Source organism: Pongo abelii, chromosome 13 (assembly GCF_028885655.2).
Source record: "Pongo abelii isolate AG06213 chromosome 13, NHGRI_mPonAbe1-v2.0_pri, whole genome shotgun sequence".
NCBI classification, from domain to species: domain Eukaryota; kingdom Metazoa; phylum Chordata; class Mammalia; order Primates; family Hominidae; genus Pongo; species Pongo abelii.
This window is the reverse complement of record NC_071998.2, coordinates 46555849-46571344: the sequence shown is the minus strand read 5'-3', so window position 1 is coordinate 46571344 and position 15496 is coordinate 46555849. Positions and strand designations below refer to the sequence as shown.

The 15496-nt window shown below is 35.0% G+C and overlaps 1 long non-coding RNA gene across 1 annotated transcript; it reads right to left on the bottom strand.

The window, feature by feature from the left end:
• Nucleotides 1–619: 619 nt before the first annotated feature.
• LOC129047843 (uncharacterized) lies at nucleotides 620–9207 on the bottom strand. Its single transcript, XR_008509642.2, has 3 exons — nucleotides 8973–9207; nucleotides 3609–3748; nucleotides 620–969 (listed from the first exon to the last, which is right to left on the bottom strand). It is a non-coding gene; the product is annotated as an uncharacterized LOC129047843 (long non-coding RNA).
• Between the last annotated feature and the right edge of the window lie 6289 nt (nucleotides 9208–15496).

Sequence of the window (15496 nt, the reverse complement as noted above, 5' to 3'; positions counted from 1 at the left end):
ACAATAAGTCAAGAGCCTCCACCAGCAGACAAATTGCAACTTGCTTAAGGCTCAGATGATTTTTAACATTTTCTAGCAGTGAAGTATTTTTATATTAAAGTATGTACATTGTTTTCTTAGACATATTGTTACTGTGCACTTAATAGACTTCAGTATAGTATAAACATGACTTTTATATGCACTTGGAAACAAAAGAATTGTACAATTTGCTTTATGGTGATATTTACTTCATTGTCGTGTTTGAAACTGAACCTGCAATATCCCCAAGTATGCCTGTTGTTAGAATCTAGGAACAGAGAACAATGAAGTGTATACTAATTGATAAAATTTATTATTATAAAGTACTAAGTTATTAAAATTTGTATTTTCTCAATCAGTTGGCCTTCATTATTTTACCTTACATATTACTAAACCCCTCATATGCTTATTTCTTTCTTAGCATACTTCTCATAGAAAACATGCTTTTGAATAGATAATGCCGAGTGTATCTAGAGTATTATGATAAATGTCACACTTGTGCTTTAGAAATTAATTATGCGCTAAGCCTTTATTTCAGATGACCTCTGTGGAACGTTTGCTTAGTACTGCAAATTAAACGAAATAAAAGACTCCTAGACTTGAGGAGCTTATAGTCATGGTAAATTCAGATATGAAAACAGGTAATTGTAGTAAACTCTGACACATTTATCCATCTCAATGGAAAGATTGATTGACCAATAGAAAATTCATTCAGGTTTATAGAATTATTGGATGCAATACAGATGGAGAAGGGTTATTCCTTTTAGAGAAACTGAGTAAACTGTTGAATCATCACTTTGTTGCATCATGACTTTTGTGAGAGCAGCATGATTAGGTACATCTGATAGAACATCCAGAGGGATGCCAGCTAAGTTCTTGAGACAGTCATTTTCACAGTAATAACTTCAACAAAGAGGAACTTTGCTTCCAACAGCAATGATTCTTGCACCTCTGGGAAATAATAAAATAATATTATTACAAATGAAAATTGTGAAGGTAAATATTGACCTCGAATGAAGTGGCACTAATGAAATTCAAGAAAAAATGTGTAGAAGAACACATTACCAAACCTGAAAACACAAGACAACAACAATAACAACAAATAATATAATTCATGTAAATTAGTAAAGCCACTGTGGAGAACAATAGAGGTCCCTCAAAAAACTAAAAATAGAACTACTGTGTGACCCAGCAATTCCACTGCTGAGTATATATTCAAAAAATGAAAAGAAAATTAGTATATTGAAAAGGTGTCCACGCTCCCATGTTTATCATAACACGATTCACAGTAGCCAAGACAGAGAATAAACTTAAGTGTTCATCACATTATAAATGGATAAAGAAAATGGTTATATACGCATACACTGGAATAATATTCAGCCATAAAAAGTGAAGTTTTTTCATTTGCAGCAAGATGGGTGGAACTGGAGCACATTGTGTTAAGTGAAATAAGCCAGGCACAAAAAGACATACATTACATATTCTCACTCATATGTGGAAGCTAAAAAAGTTGATTATCATGAAAGCAGACAATAGAATGTTGGTTACCAGAGGCTGGGAAAGGTAGGGAGAGGTGGGGATAAAAGGGGATTGTTTAATAAATACAAAAATACAATTAGTAGAAGTAATGAGTTCCAAAGTTCAATAGTACAGTAGAACTACTATAGTTAATAATAACATATTGTATATTTCAAAATAGACAGAAGAGAAGATTTGGACTTTTCCCAACACAAATAAATAGTACTTGTTTAAGGTGATGAATATCGCAATTATTTTGGTTTGATCGATTTGGTCATTAGACATTATTTGCTTGTATCAAAATCACACATGTACAGCATAACAGGTGCAACTCTTATGTATCAATTTTAAAAAGCTAAAAAAAAAGAATAGAATCATAATTCCATAAGTTGTAGAAGTTATGGGGTCCCCAAAAAAAGAGGAGAACAAAAGGAAATGATCAAGTCCTACTTAATATTTTAGTATTTGCAAATATAAACTACAAATGAGATTGGAGATTTAACTAAACAATATTTAGTTAGAACCTATAATTTTTATTCTATAGTTAAAATGTGTTATTCACTTAAATTTGTTGCATATGATGGATTACATGGATTAAGATTGAAAGAAGTATATTAGGCAGAAGAAGGAATATTATTAGAAATTTGGAAAGGAAATGTCACAATTGCCATTTTTAACTCTTATTCTGAGAATTTAATTTAAAAGTGAACCATGATTTAGAAAATCCAGCGATGTGTTAGGCACCTATCTTGGTAATTTCCTCATTTGAAATAATGCAGAGATGTTTTTGGTTTAATTGGGTTTAAATAAACTGCAATACACCGCAAAGGGCATCCATTTTTGTTTAAAGGGGGACTAAAAATAAGTATATTTTTAACTAAAAACAAACTGTTATTTCTAGTAATTTTGGACATATTCAACTTTTTAAAATAGTTCCCTGATAGGAGAGTCAATGCTTTATGTTTTCCCTACAAAATATTGTGTGAGACAGTGATTTTCTCTGATACACAATTTAGTTCTTAGATATATTTATCAATAACTTCGGAAAGTACCCTGAGATTTGTATTCTGTTTACTGCTTTAGAGCCACTGACAAAATTGTTTCCTTTGGAGTAATTCTGTTTTATTGATGTATTAAAAATGTGGTGCAGGCTAATGTGGAGAATTTGGTCTGCCACTTTAAATCAATAGTGATCTATAGAACTATATGAGGTCAAGCACTGTTCAGGCTACCCTTGCAGCAAATCATAATGTCACATTAAGTACTTACAGAGTGTTATTAACCAAAGAAAACCTCCTGGGGAAAGAAGATGTTTATTGAAGGTAGCATACGGAAAGCTCTATAGGCAGATATTCAAAAATATTGCATCAGAACAGAGATCTAATGCAGCAGGAGACAGAAAACTGGAATAATAAATAATACCAGGTGGTATTAGGTATCATGATAATGTTTGTATTTTTTAGAAAGACATTTATTTTTAGAGAGAAAAAGGAAAAATATCTTCTTCTTTCTCAGAGAAGTTCACGAATCTGAATAAATAAATGTGTCTTTTTTACCCTAGTCAACTATCAGAAACACTTCTCTCATTTAGAATTTTTTAAAATAAAGGGAAAAATAGGTGTGTGTGTGTTTGTGTGTGTGTGTGTGTGTGTGTGTGTGTGTGTCTGCATGGAGTCAAAATGAGATTGGACTAACTGATAATTTATCAAAATATTTCTTTGTGTAAATGTAATTTACTATGTCTGTTATTTTAATTTCACTCCTTCATTCATTGTCATGTATTTCAGCCAACTATGAGCCAGGTTCTGTGCCAAACTGAATACATGGTGCAGAATAAAACAGATACAGCCTTGGTCTCTGCTCTTGTAAAACTTAGTAACAACTTGTACTCTGGTAAGGGGGAACATCTTAAGGAGATATGCTTGAATTTGAGGAAGCAAACACATTCATTTGGTGGGAACACAAAGTTCAGATAAAGTAATGAAACAGATGAATCCTTGGATAAGAAGATACAACAAAAGCAGTTGTGGTGAGTTATAGAAGCTTATGTAATCTGGTTGTCTTGGCTATACCTCAGAAGTCTGTATCCGCTGCTCTTTTCTCTGGTGATCTATCTCGTCTTTCTCCACTTCTGTCCACTTCTATTTCCATTCATTATCCAGCTTTGCTTCTGATTCTGCTGTTCTTCTGTCTCCATGTCATATTCTCAAGTCTATAAAAGAGAGGCTTAGGCTAGTTATGTACCAGCTATATCAATCAGAATTCTTATTTATGAGCAACATTATAAACTTCAATTATTTTAATTTTTAAAAACTACTGGGCAACTCACAGAATATACAAAAGAGAGCAGATGATCCGGTGTAGGGCAATGAAGACAGAAACAATGTCCAAATTACTTGCAGAGGTCTCGTTTAGCATAGGATATCAGCACCTCAGGAGTCTGCACAATCTGGACACTGGATGATGCTCTTACACAGCTACCTTAGGAAGTGGATATATCTGCTCATCTCCTTAACAGAATGAATTATCTGCTGTATATTCTTCCTGAAATATCCTAAGCATTAGAAGGGGATTCAAGTATGGTTGGCAGCCAAAGATCTGCTATAATTTTCCAAATGGAAGTCGCCTATTGTGCATGATTTTGGTGTCTTACAACTTAAAGGTTCCTGAACTCCATAAAATCTGCAGAATGTTTTGTGGTTATTTAGCTCCCATTCCTTTACCAAATTACTAGAGGTAATGGTAACAGTCTCAAATGACCCAAATGAACTTACATAGACTGTGTGTGTGTGTGTGTATGTGTGTATGTGTGTGTATGTATGTGTGTATATATATACATATGTATATACGTATATACACACATATACATACACACACATACATATACACAGACATGCATATATATAAATATATATATGTACACATATATCTGTTGACTATTTCTCAGGGGAAAGCATGGCTTTAAATGGTTAGGGTTTCATGAATTTATCTTAAATGAAATAGGCTTAGTAATTTCTCATCTTACACTTTGTGAATAATAAGCATAATGCTTTTAAAAATATATATCCTATCATATTCCAAAAAGTTTTTATAGAAAATGATGAAATATATGTAACACAGTGGTAGAAAGTAATATAAAATTGAAATAAAATACTTTTGAAAATAATATTCAGTAATATAAAGGTGGAAAACAATTGTTTTGATATCTTGTCTACATGCTATATGTGACCTCCAATTCTCAAAATTAGATTCTGAGCATTTCGAAAGACAATCCAAAGAAGGAAATCTAAGAAGTTACATTATCAATGATGTTCATGATTCAAAACAAACAATACAGATTACTCAATACAAGTATAACAATTACCTTTTTAAAACTCAAAAGAAATAGTTCAGTGATTGTATTCCTCATAAAAACTACTATGAAATAAACTGTAGTAGCAACAAAGTTATGAAACTAATAACCATTTTCTATAAACAATTCTTACAATGTTTCTTAGAGTAAGTTGATAGAATGTGCTAAAGCCTAATTTTATTTTTAATAATTCTAAGAGATTTAAAATATTATATATATTAGATTATTATAAAAATAAAAACTATACAAAGTAAATATTGATAGATTTTTTTTTACTGGTAGATCTGTGCAGATTAGAGCCTGAGGAGACATTGTAGAGAATTCAAGAAAAACTGATGTAGAGGAAATGTTAGACTACATATTCTGTAGGTCAAAGTCTATTAATATGAATCTTTTCAACCATTTCGCAAATACTAATCAGATGTGAATTTTGGATTACACTCTGGCAATTGTTTGGAGCACACATTTTCTATTTTGCTAAATGCTTTAACAGCCAACTAAGCTTGATATAGGTTTGCTAGGCTAAGTAACATAAAAAATCTGAAAATGATGTTTACATTAATGCATCATAATATGTAAAACTATTACTATCCTTACTTTACCTTATCTCAAGGTTAAGAGTGAACTCTTCTTATCTCAGTTCTAGCTTACGGAAAAAGATAATAGGCATCATATTTCACAGGTTCATCATGAATATGTTTCAAAATAGGTTACTGAAAAGAAGCTAGTTGATTCTAAAGTTAACACCCTGGAGGGAATAAAAAGGCAAGAGTGTGAATACCTTAGAGAATAAATCACAAGTAAGTATCAAGAGAGCAGGAAGAGCTACCTTTTTTTAAAGCTCAGCCTAGAGTTTGAAACTTAGAACCAGTGGAGGTGTTGGGGGTGGGGGGTGCAGAGTGGGGAAGAGTGGATTTCTGTCTTCAAACTGAAAAATTAAAAAAATTATAATATAGGTGAGGCAGATGTACACAGATCTACTGAAGACTATTTGGGGGACAAAGCTATATTATGAATATATTCACATATTCACATATATTGTGAATTATATGTGGTCAAGACTGAGGATAGCTAGCTCACTTGTAATTGCTCTCTTTGGTCCTGTAGTATAAGCCCACCTATAGGAAGGAAACAGGCTCAAAAGAGGGAAGTAATAGTATCTCTGGCTTCCTGCATTCAGCAAAGGAATTCAGGAAACAGCAGAAGCAGCAATTCACCAATATCATCAAATACATTACCAGTAAAAATTTCTAATAATGGGGGTTAATTCTCAAAAACAAACAAACAAAAAAAAAAACAGAAGAAATTGCAAAAGTACTTATTAAAAGAATGAGTTAGTTTAGTTGCATGTCAGGACGAACGATGATAAAGCCAAGTTCCAATAGTGCTAGCAAAATTAGAATGATTTTGATGAGATTAAATTCTTGTCACATTCTGATTCTTAATAGGTGTGGAGAGAGATGGTTTCAAAGAAAAAGTCAATAGCGATCTCTATCATTCTGTAAGATGTCTTTCTTCCTGACTACAGATCTCTGAAAACAGAGGGGAAAAAATTGTATCTTTGAATTTTAAAAAGAAAATGTATATTACATAGGTCTGAACACCTTTAATTTTCTATCTGAGACAGTATTTTAAGACTTAAAAGATTATAGGGCTTTTAAACAACCTAACTGTGAACAAAAAAAAAAAAATCACTGAAACTACAAGAACTTTCATCTAGGGTCAGGGAAAGAAGTCTACTAAATAATTGTTAAAGGAGCAGCAGCTGAAATCCAAACTATAGTTTTATTTGATCGTGTCCTAAAAGTTATGCTTGCTCAGAAATCTGGTGTGTGTGTGTGTGTGTGTTTGTGTGTGTGTGTGTGTGTGAGAGGAAGGAAGGAAGGAAGGGAGGGCGGGCACGAGAGAGAGACAGAGAGAGAGGGGAAGGAAGGAAGGAAGGAAGAAAGGAAGGAAATAAGGACATTTTCAAAAGAATCTGTAATCAAAACTTTACAGCATCAAGGTCAATTAGATGTTGATATTATCTCACCGTGAAATAATTTTAAAAATCAGCTTCATTCATGTTTAAAACACATTAGCAAATCACTAAAGAAAATAAATGCTGATGGAGGATGTATATAATGATCTTATCAACATTTAACACTTGGAATACTTATGAATAAGAAAGAAAGAAAGCTATACTAATATCTGTTTACCACATAGAGTGTAATAGCAGTTTACTGTCATGAAATCTTGGATATTTGTACTTGTTTCAGAATATCATACATGTAACACACAGATGGGTGTACTTAAATATTTTTAAGTGTCTTAAAACTGTTGGTGTCATACCTAAGGTCAGGGAAAGTGTTCAGAAGATTAAATTTAGAATGACTGGAGCATAACTAAAAAGGGAAAACACATTTCTCTTTTAATATGTGTTTCTACACTGCTCTGTTCCTAGACATCACACCTAAACCCAATATAGCATTCATAAATATCTACCTCAGCCAAACGGAGCACAATTTACAAGCAAAATAGATTTTGTTTTCTTCATTCTGTTTCCAAATAACTAATTCTCTTTTATTTCTTCCACTGTTTATAGTTCCAATGGAACAAGCTATGGAATGAAGCTTGTTATAAAAGTGGACTTTAGGGTGCATTAAAAATGATTGTGTATAGACAATAGAACATTAAAACAGGTTTTCTTAGGAACAGATGCCAGCTGGCAGGGAATAGAGCACTTAATTTAATTTTTTAACCAAGACAGCTTGTGTGTACTCCTCAAATACACTATTACATATAGGACAATTTATTGCCACCATTGCAATGGAAACAATTCAAAACTGTTTGGGTAGACATATTATTTTGTATTTCCATTTTGTTTATAGTAAAAATAAACTGTTTCAGGCAGTTTATAGTAAAACAGCAATTATTAGTAGAATCTGGAGGTTGAAAGAAGGTGAACTATCCTTCTGGATACTGGAGTAGCCATTTCTGTTCTCCTATTCAATCCAGCCTCCCCTCGTCCCTTAGCATGACCATGAAGGACATCTTAGGAAAGTGTTTTACTCGATATTTTCCCCCTCAGCTGTGAATAGGAAAGCCTCTTGTTTAATTCATGCCTTTTTAATCATACATAAAAGTCCAAATCCTCTGCTAGACAGGAATTCTCTAGTTCATAGGGTTCCACGGTTCCTGGACAAACCCTCTGCCTTGCTCTGGTGGAGGCTGATGCTGATCTGGAGGTTTAGAACACGAGGCTCGCCTGGCCAACAGCCTGAAATCAGGCAAGGAGCTAGCAGACAGCCTTAAATCAGGTCAGGAAAGGTTAGTTATATCTTTCCAGGGTCAAGCCTGCAATACCTGAAGCCCCAGACCTGGAACCTGAGGCTCCCATCAGCTACTACAATAGCAAACCTATGGAAGACCTAAAATACCTGTTTAAAAGACAGCCAAGAGATAAGTAATTACCTAAAGGCTTCCTTTGGTAACTTTATTACATAGTTACTGTAGACTATAGTAACCATTTTCATATTTTACAGTTTCATTGCTTCCTTCCAAGCAACTGAACTCAATTCTTTTGTAATAATTAAGTAAATGTTTTAATTCATTTCTATAACAAACAGTTTTAATAGCCTAGGTATCTACCCCCTGAGTTTCCCATTCTATAAAACAAAATAACAGATATTTTTGGGTCCCATGTGGTTAACCATGGTCTGTGTATACTGGGGCTATGCATACTGGGAGTCAGTTTAATTTTACAGCAGAGTTTATCTTGTGGAGAGCTTGGATGACTTTTCCCATAGTATCATTACCATACAAAATTAAATAGACTCCTTGGCAGTGGTTACTTTACAAAACAGAAGAAATCTAGATCTTCTAACAACTGAAAAGGGCAGCTTATGTCTTTTTCTAGAGGAAAAATGCAGTTTTATGTCAATCAGTCAGGAATATTGAGGGATATTGCTCAAAAACTAGCCGACTGAGCCTCTAGGAGATGATAATAGCTTTCTGAGTCATGGAACGTTTGGTAAAAAAAATGTTGAGTTGGGGTTCATGGCTCCTTCCTCTAGCCAGCCCACTATTAATAATTATACTTTACCTGGTTTTTGGACCATGTGTGTTACATCTTTTAGCCAAATTTGTTTCTTCTTGCATAGAGGCCATCAAACTCCAGATCATGATGCAGATGGAACCCTGCATGAGAGAACCCTTCCTCTCAGGCCCATTAGACCATCCTCTGGAGGATCCCTTACTGCCACAGTAACAATGCCCTCTCACAGCTTGAAGAAGCCTGAGCGGTCATCTACCCTCTCCCTCTAATGACAATTAGGGTCACCACTCCAGAGTATGGAATGAGAGAGGAGGCAGGTAGAGGCTAGTTAGGCAGATAGATAGGAGGGGTCTCAGAAGAGGGACATTGCCTGTGGGACCACACCACCACTGCCTTTGTTATGTAGCTAGCAGGAGGAAATGTGGTTTAGAACTTACTCTTATATCAAGATTCTTGCTCATAAAGGGACTTTCCAGCTGCAACTGCAGGTGCAGACAAAGACTGAGGACATTCCAAAATGACCTTGAACTTATTATGATGCCATTAGTATTATTGTGGTTTTAGACTCACCCCCACCTCATGGATTTCGCTTAGGCACTAATGGGTAACAACCAAGATGGAGTCACTATGGCCAACACCAGGCATGTGCAGATGCAACGACCCCAGGGGAAAACTTTACCCCTCCCAATAAGGTAAAGCCCACTGATGACTTTCTTGTTTCTGCCACATGAAAGACCCAGAACTCAACCCCATTTTTGGCAACCCTCTCTGGTTCCCCTCTCACTACAGAGAGCTTTCTTTCACTTAATAAATCCTACTCTGCCTTACTCATTCCCCAGTTTTCTCATGCCTTATTCATCTTGGTTGTGGGACAAAACCTGGACCTTACTAAACTAAGGAGTATGGAGACTGCACACACAACAATTGAGTTATACTAGACTTATGAATTAATGACCATAGGTAGGTGCTCAATTATAAATTATTTCCAGAAACACACATTATGTACCTATTTTGTAAGATTTAAAAATTCTTTTGATGGTGGGATACAACAGTGACACTTGAATTGATAAAAGGCAGACTTTTTGTTACTGACAGCTCCAAGACAGAGGGCTGCTAAGCAGGATCACATGGAAAGTTGCATTTGCGGACAGGGTATCAGGAAGTTACAGTAGTAGGGGGCAGTCTATGTATGACAAGTGGGGTGAAGTTAAATTTTTCAGGCTTCTTGTGAATTGGCTAATTTGAATGAATTCTGGGGGATGTAAGGGCTGTCTTTAGTTGTCTGGTAACTGGCCCTGGGGCAATTAAGGCTTGTACACACTGACCTGAAGTGTTACAGACCTGACTGAATATAATGTTAGAGAGTGGATTTAATCAACAGATCAAGAAAGAAAATTAACCAGCCTTTAATTGTGCCTCAATACTAGGTTAAAATAGCATTAAAAAGAAAAACACCTGTATTTTGGTACCTACAATGTACCAAACACTTGCAGAAGCGAAGAAAATTGGAGAATTTATACAGTATTTTAATAAAGTATGAAAGAAAAATTATAATTATTTGTAATCTTGTGAATGAGTTTGTCAGAGTACACTGATAGATTAAAAACTATGTCAGGAACTCCATAATATGATGACACAGGGTCCTTACTTTTACTCATTTAAGAGCAGTGGAAGCCACAGGGGCCAGTCGTAAAACATTTTGCAATCACATAGCTGAACTGACAATTTTGTGTGTATGTCACCCTTCCAGCACCTGATCTTTGATCGCCTTTGATTTCACTTCTATTTCTCATAATCAGTTTTAGCAACTTCTCCTCTAAGTCTATATGTATCAGCTTTGTGCCTTGTAAATCATCCCATATAAAATCTTTGGCTTCTATAATCCCAGGTCTATATAGAAAGTTTGAGGAGATCCTACTCTGCAGCCGGTAAAACATTTAGCTCACGGTGCTAAATAATGACAGTGATCATGATGTAAAATATTTTGTGTTATTTTATTGATACCAAAATTTTGTGTTCATAACTTAATTATTGGCATGTAAAAGAAATAATGTTGATTTTTAAAAATATTGATATAATGTCTTTATTTAATATATATTACATGAAAGTAAGATTTTAAAATAAAATGCTGTTTTATCTTTAGGACATAATAATAGTAAATATATCAATATGTAGGGAAGTTCATAGATACTACCTTTTCCATTTTTCTTTGTTGATTCTTTTTATTTATTCTATAAATCTGCTTTGATTGATGTAATCTGTTTGGTAATGAAATAAAATATATTTTCTAGGAAGGTTGAATTTGCTAGTCTAAAAATACTTATAGTTCTGAACAAAAAGATAAATAAACAAGAAAAACAAATATGCTGCAAAATTTTAAACAGAACAGATAATTCTAAGGTACAATGGAATTTAAAGCTGTGATGAACAGCATGATAATCTGTTTCTGCTTGGCCGCTATATTAGTGTTTTCACACTGCTCTCAAAAACTACCTGAGACTGGGTAATTTATAAAAAAAAGAGGTTTAATTGACTCACAGTTCCATGTGGCTGGGGAGGCCTCAAGAAATTTACAATCATGGCCAAAGGTGAAGGGGAAGCAAGGCACATCTTACAAGGTGGCAGGAGAGAAAGAGAGCGAGAGAGAGAGAGAGAGAGGGAAAGTGCCACACATTTTCAAACCATCAGATCCTCGTGAGAACGCTATCATGAGAACAGCAAGGGAGAAGTCTTGCCCCCATGACTGAATCATCTCCCACCAGGCCCCTTCCCCAACACATGGGGGTTACAATTCAAGATGAGTTTTGGTTGGGGACACAGAGCCAAACCATATCAGTGACAAACATGTAATGTGAGGGACAAATTAAACATTGATTCAGTGTTATGTTACCAAATGTAATATTTGGGCTTTGGAGATATGCTTAATTTGTCTAAGGGACCAATGGATATCTCAAACCACTAGATTTATGGGGGTATATAACAAACCTGTTACAAAACTCACAGCTTCAAGGAAAGATTGCATTATCTGGCAAGGTAGATTCTTTGACTACAGTGTCATTTTGCCATTTTCTGCATTGCTCCTTATTTCCACATATCTCTTTCCAATCTCTTTAGCTTATACAAACTTCTCTCTCCTGGGAGTTTAAAGGCACCTCATTCATCACCACACTCTCATTAATATCCTTTGAACTTAAAAGAATACTTTTCAAGAATGATTGACTTCATCATAAAATTTGGCCTTAATTTTTCACTAAACCTCTACTCTGATCAGCTTTCCCGTGCCTTCTTTTGTCCTGGAATATATCTATTTTTACTTTCATATACAAGCATGTTACTTGAAATATATCACACATTTAACACTGGGTAGTCACAGAAGTCATAGTCAGGAATGATGCATGACATAATAGGAAATAGGTTAAACAGGCAGGCTGGGAATAGGCCACTTGTTCTTGCCTTTGAAGGCATTAAATTATACTATTAAGAAACATAACAGAAATAATTTTTCTACCTGTGATTCAGAGTGCCCAGTGAACCCTAGACCCTTAATTTTGATCCAGTTTCAAGGGCCAAGCTCTAATCCCTTCCTAAAAATGGAATTGATACTGTGCATTTGTTCCTCAGAGAAACTTACTTTTTCACTTTATTTTCACTCTTCTCAAATGCTTCACATCTTTCTTGTGTGGATTGGTTTGCCTCTTTGCCTCGGACCCATTTTTCCCCCTTTTCTTGGCCCCGTTGGATAGATTGGTTCTCTGAACTATGTCTTGGATCCCTGTGTTTACCTATTCCCGGGAGGCTTTTTACAATTTCTACTTTTCTACACTGCCTACTGAAAACAAGAACCAACTTAAACAAGTCTCATGACCAATTCTACCTCCTGAAATTACAACCAGATTTACATTCTCGTTCCGTATACTGCCCCCTGCCTCCATTGACATAAAAGAGTAGTTTATGTACTATTAAGCTTTATCTGAATTTTAGTTCAAAATCTTCCTGTGAAGGAAATTTAGCATAATTTAATCGTTTTCTACAATCATATACACATATAGTCCACCCATTATGTTAGGCAGTGGAGATGCTGCAGTAAAAAAGATAAATGAAATCCTTGAATTCACATTTTAGAGAGAAATGCAAGAAAACACAGAAAAATACATGCATAGCACCCAACTAATTAAAAATTTTAATAAATGAAGTAAAAAAATACATACGGTAGTCTAATAAAGATGAACTGACATGGAAAGTACTTCTTGAGAAGAAAGGTTGTAAACTGGTATCTAAAGAAATTTGAAAATGGCCTAGGGATGAGCATAAAAAAAGGGCCATTTTAGAAAAGATAATGGCCTATTTGAGCAAAGAAAATGATGCCCAAGTGATCTGGTATGCTGTGTAAGAGGAAGGCTATGTAAGATTATGGTAGATATGTGAATTTATGGTTATAGTAAGTGACACATTTGTAAGTTAGGGACTGGCATAATCTCATTTATGATTTTGATCTACTACTCTTCTTAGAGAATGAAGAATGGGTTATTGTAAGCTAGGGACTGGCATACCCTCATTTGTGATTTTGATCTACTATTCTTTGTGAATGAAGAATGGGTTATAGAGATGAAAAAATGGGAGGGAAGCCATTACAAGTCATTGCAGAAATTGATGTAAGAAGTGATATAAATGTAGTATTGGGTAGTGGTAGGTAAGGTATAGATAAGAAAAAAAAATTCCGAATATTTTGTAGAATTTGTTGATGAAACCAGCTGCAGTTTATGAGAAAAGCAATTATTTTTACAACTTGTTAAAACAGAGGCTACCTACTGAATTAAAATGGCTTGGGAAGAACAGGTTTGTGGAGTGTGATAGGATGGGACTCAAAGTCCCATTCTGTATACATTCAAATCTTATGAATAATTTTTGAAACAGTATAATATAGGCAGTTTAATATACATGTTTGAAATTCAGTTGTAGGGCTTTAATTATGATATAAAGTTAAAGGTATAATATAAGAGATGTTTAAAATCACAAAATGATATTATCATATATTGTAATAGTATAAATAAAGCAAAGAAAGCAGACTGACAAGACTGGAATACTCTAATTTTAAATAAAAGGGGGTGGCATTTAGCAATAGAGACTAAGAATATGCAGCTAAACTGTAGAGAATGTTCCAGAAGGATGCAGTTCACAACTATCGACTACGCTTTAAGGTTTAGAAAGATGCCAGGAAGAAGAAACGACAGGATATGGCAAGAAAAAAAGTTGTTAGTGACCATAAAAGTGGTATCAGAGCAATGAGGGCATAAGAGTCAATCATTGATTCCACCTCAATAGATGCAGGAAAGACCTTAGATAAAATTCAACATCCTTCATGTTAAAAACATCTCAGAGGCCGAGTGTGGTGGCTCATGCCTGTAATCCCAGCACTTTGGGAGGCTGAGTTGGGCGGATCACAAAGTCAGGAGTTTGAGACCAGCCTGACCAACATGGTGAAACCCCGTCTCAACTAAAAATACAAAAATTAGCTGGGCGTGGTGGCACATGCCTGTAATCCTAGCTACTCAGGAGGCTGAGGCAGGAGAATCACTTGAACCTGGGAGGCAGAGGTTGCAGTGAGCTAAGATCACACCACTGCACTCCAGCCTGGGCAAGAGAGCGTGACTGCATCTCAAAAAATAAAATTAAAAAGAAAATCTCAGAAAATTATGTTTTGTTGAAACATACCTCAAAATAATAAGAGCCGTTTATGACAAGCCCACAGCCAATATCATACTGAATGGGCAAAAGCTGGAAGAATTCCCCTTGAAAACTGGCACTAGACAAGGATGCCCTCTCTCACCACCCTTATTCAAATCAGTATTGGAAATTGTGGCCAGGGCAATCAGTCAAGAGAAATAAATAAAGCATATTGAAATAGGAAGAGAGGAAGTCAAATTGTCTTTGTGGATGACATGACCCAATATCCAGAAAACCCCACTGACTCAGCCCAAAAACTTCTTAAGCTGATAAACAATGTCAGCAATGTCTTTATAAAATCAATATGCAGAAATCACAAACATTCCTATACACCTTGTCTAAGCAGGGAGCCAAATCATGAATGAACTCCCATTCACAATTGCTACAAAGACAATAAAATACCTAAAAATACAGCTAACAAGGGAAGTGAAGGACCTCTTCAAGGAGAACTACAAACCACTGCTGAAGGAAATGAGAGGACACAAGCAGACAGGAAAACATTCCATGCACATGGATAGGAATAATTAATATTGTGAAAATGGCCATACTGCCCAAAGAAATTTATATTTTCAATGTTATTCCCATTAAATTACCATTGACATTCTTCACGGAGTTAGAAAAAAACTATTATAAAATTCATATGAAGCCAAGAAAGAGCTCATATAGTCAGGACAATTCCAAGCAAAAAGAACGAAGCTGGAGGCATCATGCTACTCGATTTCAAACTATACTGCAAGGCTACAGTAACCAGAACAGCATGATGCCATACAAAACCAGACACATAGACCAATGGAATGAAATAGAGAACCCAGAAATAAGGCCACACATCTACAACTATCTGATCTTTG